At 35.8% G+C, this 8,780-nt stretch overlaps 2 long non-coding RNA genes across 5 annotated transcripts; both read left to right on the top strand.

The window, feature by feature from the left end:
* The first annotated feature begins 243 nt into the window (after positions 1-243).
* LOC131218313 (uncharacterized) lies at positions 244-2,040 on the top strand. 4 transcript variants are annotated; one of them, XR_009157628.1, is made up of 5 exons: positions 244-384; positions 486-767; positions 830-1,344; positions 1,438-1,478; positions 1,584-1,962. It is a non-coding gene; the product is annotated as an uncharacterized LOC131218313 (long non-coding RNA). The 4 variants fall into 4 exon arrangements; XR_009157627.1 differs by having other exon boundaries at positions 250-767; positions 1,584-2,040; XR_009157629.1 differs by having other exon boundaries at positions 250-767; positions 1,656-2,037.
* Positions 2,041-3,567: 1,527 nt separating this feature from the next.
* Positions 3,568-5,759, top strand: LOC131218979 (uncharacterized). The gene is made up of 5 exons (XR_009157946.1): positions 3,568-4,105; positions 4,513-4,667; positions 4,811-4,900; positions 5,210-5,288; positions 5,401-5,759. It is a non-coding gene; the product is annotated as an uncharacterized LOC131218979 (long non-coding RNA).
* The last annotated feature ends 3,021 nt before the right edge of the window (positions 5,760-8,780 follow it).

Genomic DNA, 8,780 nt, shown 5'->3' with positions numbered 1-8,780 from the left:
AACTTCTCATTTTAGTTGTTGTGGCTTAGTGGTCAAGATGCATTCTTTTGACATATCCTTTAATTTCATTGTCTGGTTTAGGGTGAGCAATGCATACTTAAATAAAGCTACGAAACTTACGGGTTAGGTCCCTCTCCTTCTGATATATGAGGCATAACATCCCACAGTGTCCACTCGCAAGGGATGGCCTCCAATGCTAAGAAGAGAGATGAACAATATGAGGGATTGCATGCTGAAATCTCCTCCCTAAGAGAAACTATGACAACATTTATGGCTACCATAACGAATCCAAGCATTAATCTAGCTACATTATTAGGTGTTTCAGCTAATCCCAACTTGAACCAACCCTCCTCATCATCAAGCCACTTGGTTCCAATCCCTCAGGTAATTATAATATATACATGTATATTTTTACGTGTAATATGTTTTCAATTATACATAGTTCGAGCTGTATACGATGATTGACATTGATTTATCATTTGTAGAGAAACTTGGCAAATAAGGGGAATTCTGCGAGTTGCACTAATGTTACTCAAGTTCTTCTTAAGAGTATCGTAAGGCCCAAGGATACTGTAGCTAAAGGAACTGTTTTGAGCATGGATCCATTAACAAAAGTAGGGGGGCAAAAACTTGGAGTTGGTTTCTGAGAAGTATCTGTTCAAGTGGCAATGGTACGTGATGAGGATTTGATAAGGACTCATGGATGATATAAAACAATTGGGGATGCAATTGGAACGAGTATTGCTTGGCCCACTACTTTATGTATTGTAAGTTCCTTATTGTATGAGATTGTGAATAGTAATTGATTTATTTTTGTTATTTTTTATAGGTTGTAAACAGAAATGGATGATGACTACATGGGAGAAGTTTTTATTAAGTATTTGGAACTATACACATCTTTTGTAGGTGGGGGTAGTAGGGATCCATGGTTTCAGACTTTTTGGATTGAGTTAGACACATCTAAACAATTTATTTTTATCTTAGTTTAATTATAGATGGCACATCTAAACTCATCTAATCTCTTTAATTTGATCTTAGTTTTATAAGATTATGATTTGTGATTTGAATTTTGCATTTGGATGTCTTTAATTTAATCTCTTCTGTTTCTTTTCTTTTTACACGTGGTCACTTGGTCATCATATTTGTAGTGTAAGAGTTCCTATCATACCTTTTAGTAAATTTACATATAAGTCTTAGGCTCCATTTGGTCATCACATCAATCTTTATGAATATAATTTTTTCTCAAACCAAATGGAGCTTAAGCCCTTTTTTAACTCTGCCAATGCAACTTCTTGCATTGCCGGTCCCAAGCCTGAGTAAAGGAGGAGGGAAAAGGGCGTCAAGGTGAGTTGTGTCATTTTTTTCCATTTTATTTTATATACAACGTTAATCTTTAGGTCACTCAACTAATTTTCAAGTCACTTGACTAATTTTCAGGTCACTTGACATAGTTGGCATGGCTCACCCTCTATTTGGTTGTAAGTGAAGTTGATCTATGTACTTTCATATGACATGATATTTTAGAGGTCAGGCCAATTATCTGTCCTCTCCCATTAACTTTTTCTTCTCTTTGATTTGTCTAGATGTTGTTTATACACGTATCATCTTCCAGGCCGATTTAGTAGTGAAAAATCTTTATCTTATTCTATTGATAGAAATAATGAGGCAGTGGCAGGTAAGTGCTGTTTAGAAGGTAATTGCTACAATGACTGTTGGGAAGGATGTTTTGTCGCTGTTTACAGATGTTGTGAACTGTATGCAAATAGAGAATCTGGAGTTGAAGAAGCTTGTATATTTATACCTTATAAACCATGCTAAAAGCCAACCTGATCTAGCTATAATTGCTGTGAATATGTTTGTGAAGGTAAGTGCTTTCATGTAGCAGTCGTTTCTTGGAATTTGGTCCACGTCACCTTATAAATTGGCATGCTGTAAAATCCATTTCCATTAATCAATGCACTTCCTAGCAATTACTTTTAGTATATGGACCGGATGGTATTTGTTCTTGAGTTTGAATTGCTTGTCCTAACAGGTGCATAAGTTGGGATGGATTGGACTTATATCTTGAAAAAACGCCATGATTTCAGGTAGTTATTATTGTGTCTGATTTTGAGGCATACATGTCCTAGTCTGGTTTATTAAAGCTTATATCTGTAGAGCATAGCAATGATATACTTAAATACCATCTTCTATGCATTCATGGTAATGAGTGGGTCTTCTTTACTGGAAAAGGGTAGACTGATGGTCTGGGTCTCTCCTCCTTCCCTGTGCGTTGGCAATGTGGTGACTGTGAAAGGTCGCTACTCAACGACAGTCACTAGCTTTCGCTTGTATGTTTTTTTGTCCATCCTGCAAATAATCATTCTAAGAAACATGTAATAGAGAACAACAAATATAGGCATAGTAAAGAATGATGGACATTTGTGGATCATCAAGTGGAGTTCCACAACTTTACCATCAAGATAGCCTATCTCCCTTCTCCCTCCAATGAACATTTTGGTAGACTTGAGCACACCAAATAATTTTACCCGAAAAGCTTGACTACATTAACCAATTTGGATGATCTCTAGCCCCATATGTACCCATCCCCCTCGAGGTCAACATGGTGCTTGACAAATCATTCAAACATGAGGATATGCCTTCCATTGAATCACACTTTCTTCCCAACACAACTAGTTGCAATTATCAGCCATGATACTCACATGAAACTGAGTCATTGATCTAGTACATACTAGATCCTTGGTTAGGCACGTAACACAACATGAGCACAAATCTATAGCTTTCCTCCCCCAAAACACTGCCGAATCTTCAAAAATAGCTGTAAAACAGATCATGAAATCATCTCAAACCATCATCAAGACCTAAAAATCCCAAGATACATAAAATAAAAACATAAAAAGTCACAAATATAGGTTCAACAACAAACTTCAAAGAAATTGACCCTATACCTCAAATGTAAATTGATTGAGGTGAAACAACTTCTAAATTGTTGGCAAATATCATATAAGTCAGAATAAAGCCACACACCTAAAAAAAACTCCATAAAACATACACAACTAGAAATCAATAACTTGAACCTTTTTGTTTTTTGAATTTTTCTTTATATATGAGAAAACATTATAGCCTTAAAAAGTCCTTAAAAAAAAACCACAACAAATCTTCTAAAATTATACTCTACCAAGCTATATAGTTTTTCATCCTTTAAGGAGATGCATGGCTGCTACCAAGCTACATCTGTCAAAATCTCTGCTTTCCCAAACAAATTGCAATTGTATTTGCAGGTGGTCCACATGTGAAAATCTTTGATTTTGTGGGGCCCATTACAGATGACCCATGTACAAAAATCTTCTATATTGAAATATTATATCCTTTTAATTGGCCAACAAATAGATTCTAATAATGAAAAAGGGAAAACATGTGAAATGACCCTTTATTTAATGCTATTTTAGTTAAATGACCTATGCATAAGATAATTGGTTGTTTATCCAAAGATTCTAATGGGGACCTTAACTTACAATGGTTTGACAGTCTTCATGCTGCTCAATGTGGACTGGGTTTTCCACACTTTCCAAATAGAACCTGACTGCTCAATGGACAAGAAACAAACTCGAACCAAGAAGAATATTCTTGTACTATACTACATTTGGTTCCACAAGAAAGAGGCGTTCAACTATTGGGCCTATCTTCCTCTCAGTTTTGACGTGTTAAAAACTAAATCAACAAACTGAAGAATGCAACCGATGCAGTAAACTACAGTTAATTTGAATGTAAAAAAAATAAAATCTGTTTTGTACACAAGAAGCTAGGTTGCATACACTAAAATGATTATTAAAAAAATTTGTTCATGCACTAGATGATAACTAAACCAACCAATATTCTACATTCTTGTATTGTACAATGATACTATAGTTCTCAATTTAGTTCGTGTAGTCTTTTGTTATGCAATTGTTGATCTCTAATTTGCTTCCAACAGAAATTGCCTATTGCGAAGGAAAGCGATCTTTCGATTGCCCAATGTGAATGCAGGTATCGTGGCACTTGACGGTTTCATTAGGTTGTACAGGAGTTTTGTACCTAATGCATTGAAGAATCTCCCAAACAACAGGTTCGTTTCCATTTGATTCCATGCTATATTTTTCTAGAAAATGAAGTTCGCTTTAGCTGTAACATAATCCTTCTGGTGGTGATCTATACCATTGATGCCCCTTTGGATAAAAGTAGAGCTGGTCTGACCATTTAAACTTTTCTTTCATCATTATGTGTTTTTACACCTTATAGAGTTGATGAACTTTAACCATTTTTGCTTTTAGCCTTGTTTGAGGGATACCATTCTGATGATAAAAATGCAATTGCCAAAGTAATTTTCAGTCTGTCCAGATACATAAGGATCCATCAGAGGGATATTTCAAATCATCAAAATATACAATCATGTGTGCATGGCTTGTCCATAATTGCTTGAGCCAAGAAATGGACCTCAACCACTAATTATCCTTATATTGAATGCTTACACAGATGCATTGAGGTCAGAAAGCCTCGAGCTTGTGCAACCCAACTCTCTTACAATCTAATATAGGCCTGGATAGAAGGTGTGCAATATCCAAGCTTTCCATTAGGTGGTTCCCCACTTCTTGATGCCACGATCCAAAAATTAGGCAAGTCCACTCCACGTAAGGCTCACCAAAAGCAAGGGCCCCACACCCTTGGCTTATTATTGTTATTTTTATTTTTCTTACCAATCTTCATTGCTTTAATATAATGAAGGGTTTCCATAATATTTGACTTGTATTATGTATTTATCTTTGGTTGTAAGATGCTTATTCAAAGTGGAAGTAACTATATAGAGTGTAGGCTCAGGGGTCCACAATGCTTACATGGATGCATGATCAAAGCTTCTCATTAGGTATAAGCCACTATCTGGCTTTCCTTGTGCTGAATTCAGGTCCATCCATATTGAGTTGCATGCTAGTTAATATTTCTGTAAAAAGGCTCATATTGAGTTGCATGCTATGATGCTTATTATGAAGTTTTATCCTGCAGAAAAAGGAAAGAAAAATTTGCCCACATATTTATAAAAAATAATAATTCCATAGCTATTCTTCTCCATCTGCTAGTTACAGGTATTTATTAGTTCCTTTTATTTTATATCAAATTTGTTTTTGGTTATTTTATTTTGTTTTGTAAACTTTTGTCTTTGCATTAGTAACTGAAGGTGGAACATTTGGGGTGGAGCATTGGTAATAGAGGGGGGCTTTGCTGCTTCATATGGGGATGGATATGGACTTCATTCGGTATGGTTGTTTTTGTAGGAAATATTTATGACTGAAATTTTAATTTTATATAGTGTAACTCATATTATGAGTGTAAATACTATTTTATTACCTAACCTCTATGCATGGCAAGGCGGTGCTGACAAAGGTCCTCTATATGCATGAGTTCTGGTTCTTGGGGTGGATTTGAGAAGCCTTGCCTCGGGCGTCGCTGAAGTCTGTTGATTTTATTTTTTTTTTCTTTTGCTTTTTCTTGTGTCTCAATCTGTAAATTTTATGTCCATTATGTAACCTTTCATTCTCAGGTCCCCTGTAAATGAGGCTGGTTGTAAATGATTTACAAGTTGTGTTTGAATGCTAATTTAAGCTTGTAAAGGTCTTTTGATTTAGAAGATTCAACCTAGTTGAATTGTTAATTGTTTCTATTATTTTTTCTTTTACAATGTAAATGATTTACCGGCATTTTAAACAGATTTTATAGGCATTTTTTAATCTCTCATTAGCATTTATTACAGTTTTTTATCGGCGTTTGTTGTTACTTTACCGGCGTTTATTACAAAATTTACCCGCGTTCCTCATATCTTTAGCGGCGTTTTTATTTTAGCAGCGTTTCGTATAGTTTTTAGGCGCTCATACCGCTTTTAGCGGCGCTTTTACAGTTTTTACCGGCAGTCAGCAAAGTCACCGATAAATTATAATAAGCGCCGGTAAAGGACATTTGTAGCAATGGCCGCCAAAAACGCCGGCCTAACGCCGGTAAACGATGGAATGATGGCCCGCTTTTGCGGCAGCCACCCGACCGTCGGTAATTCTTATACCAGCAGTTTTTTGGACTTTTAGGGGCAGTTTTGGCTGCCGATAATGCCTATTTTTCTTGTAGTGACTGTATCTAAAAGGCTAGCATGCAGCTAGCCTCTCACATATAATATGGTCAAAAACTGGCAAAAACAGCTAGTTTCTCACCAACAGACAGAAACAGTCCATTGTTTTTATGACCCTGGACCAAAACATCTACCTACCCTTACCTATATAAACAAAGCTTGGATAGCTCACTCCATCATCACAACCAAATCGACTCATTCTTCATATAAACCAGCAACCTTTAGGTGCTCTTTGATCAAGCCAACAAGTTTATTATAAACTTGAGACTACTAGGTACACAAGAACCGCACCAGTGTAGTGCTTATATATATATATATATATATATATATATATATCTATATATATATATATATATATATATATATATATATATATATATATATATATATATAAAAGATTTTAACTAAAAAAAAGAAGCATTGTGGTATTCCCAAATGCCCCGAGTATTAAAAAGATTAAACAAATGTCCTACATAGTCACGTGACACCTTTTAGAAAAAGGTTGGGACGAAATTACCCCTGGCTACCTTTTACATTGAGCCAGTATATGATAGCAACGGGAGGGATTCAGATGGGGTAAACACTATGAGGCCCACTATGGTGTTTGTGAGAAATCCACATTACTCACATATTTTGTCAAATCATTTTATGACATGCACCCAAAAATTAGGTAGATCCAAAGTTCAAGTGGGCTGAACAACAAAAAACAGTAGAGATTGTACGCCCACGATTGAAACATTCATGGGTTGCAGAAACTTTGAATCAGGCTAATATTTTTATTCTTTCAGTCCATCCCCATGGTAAGGAGTTTATGAGCATTCAGGCCACTTTATGAATGGTAGAAAATTCTTTTCCACTATTTCTAGTCGTGTTGTCCACCTAAGTTTCATATCTATCCTCTTTTTTTTTTTCTTTTTTCTTTTGTTTAATCTCATGTCTAGAAATGATCTTCCAAAATGAATGGATGGAGTGGATTTTTCGCAAACATCACGGTGGGCTTAACATAGCTTACAGTGGTAAAAACTGCCTTGAAAAAGCTTTTCTCTCAAAATCAGCATCAATGTAATGTGACGTGATGTGAATCAGGTAACCGGACCTATCTAAAGATGGATGGTCCTGTGGGGCCCACTGTGATGTATATATTTTATTCGCGTCATCCATCCATTTTGAAAGATCATTTTAGGGCATGAGCCTAAAAATGAGGCATTATAAAGGTTCATGTGGACCACACCACAGAAGGTAATGAGATAAAAAACCTACCATTGAAAACTTTTTGGGGTCCATAGAATTTTTGGATGTAACTCATTTTTTAGCCCATGACATTAAATTAAATTCTAAATCCAATGGACAGAGTGGATTACACACAAAACTCACAGTAGGAACAACAACCCTTAACACATGACAACCTCAACCTTGACCACATTACAACCACGACCTCAACCCTTATAACATAACAACATCGACCCTTACCATATTACAACCATGACCTCGACCCTTACAATATAACAATCTCGACCCTTAGCACATTACAACCACGACCTCGACCCTTATAACATGACAACTTCGACCCTTACCACGTTACAACCACAACCTCGACTCTTATAACATGACAATCTTGACCCCTACCACATTACAACCACAACCTAGATTCTTATAACATGACAACCTCAACCCTTGACACATTATAACCACAAACTTGACCCTATAACATGACAACCTCAACCCTTAACACATTACAACCACAACCTCGACCCTTAATACATGACAATGTCGACCCTTCACATGACAACCATGAGTCATACCTTAACAACCTTGACCCTTAATACATGATGACCACTACCCAAACCCTTAATACGTGACAACCACAACTTAGACTCTTAACACATGACAACCTTGACCCATAACATATGACAATCATGACCCAAACCCTTAACACACAACCTCAACCCTTAAAAAAATGATATATGTTCATTGTCTTCCAATGTAATGCATTACAAAATCTAAATTTTATATAATTCATTGTCTTCCACATGATGACCAAAATCATCTTTATCTACCGCAAATCTCTTTTGACAATCATTTCTCCTGATCATGACAACAACAACCACGATCATCCCTCTCTATCCATAATCAAAAGTGGCTTCCATTTGTAAGAAAGTATTATTCTAAAAAAATACAATAAAGAATTCATTTAACATGTCTTCCACGTATCAATGGCTTGCACATATGTTGGAGTAGTTGATAGCAGTGAACATACGCTGAAAAAAGCAGTCGAAATGAGTGGTGGTGAGTCATTGGAAAATATGTTTGAAAATGAAGAAGCCCTAGGAAAACTGCAAAGAAAGAAGAAAAAAAAGCTCCGGACAGATACCAAGTTCGAAGGATAGGGGTAATTTGGTCCAAATTTTTTTCAAATACCTGTGAGATGAATACCCTCAGAATGTTTGAAACTTCCCCTCCATTTAGAAATTTTTACCATACCTCAATGTTAGTATGGTCAAGATCTCTATTAAAAAAAAAAAGAAGAAGGCTAATCTTCATTTTTTCCATCTCTTTTTATTTGAAAATTTTCTTTTTTTGCTTTATTGCCAGTAAAATTTTGTTTACAGAGTTCCATCAGTGGTTCCTTCAT

The sequence above is a fragment of the Magnolia sinica genome, chromosome 11 (genome assembly GCF_029962835.1).
Source record: "Magnolia sinica isolate HGM2019 chromosome 11, MsV1, whole genome shotgun sequence".
Taxonomy (NCBI): domain Eukaryota; kingdom Viridiplantae; phylum Streptophyta; class Magnoliopsida; order Magnoliales; family Magnoliaceae; genus Magnolia; species Magnolia sinica.
The sequence above is the reverse complement of the archived record's forward strand: the minus strand, read 5'-3'. Positions and strand labels throughout refer to the sequence as shown.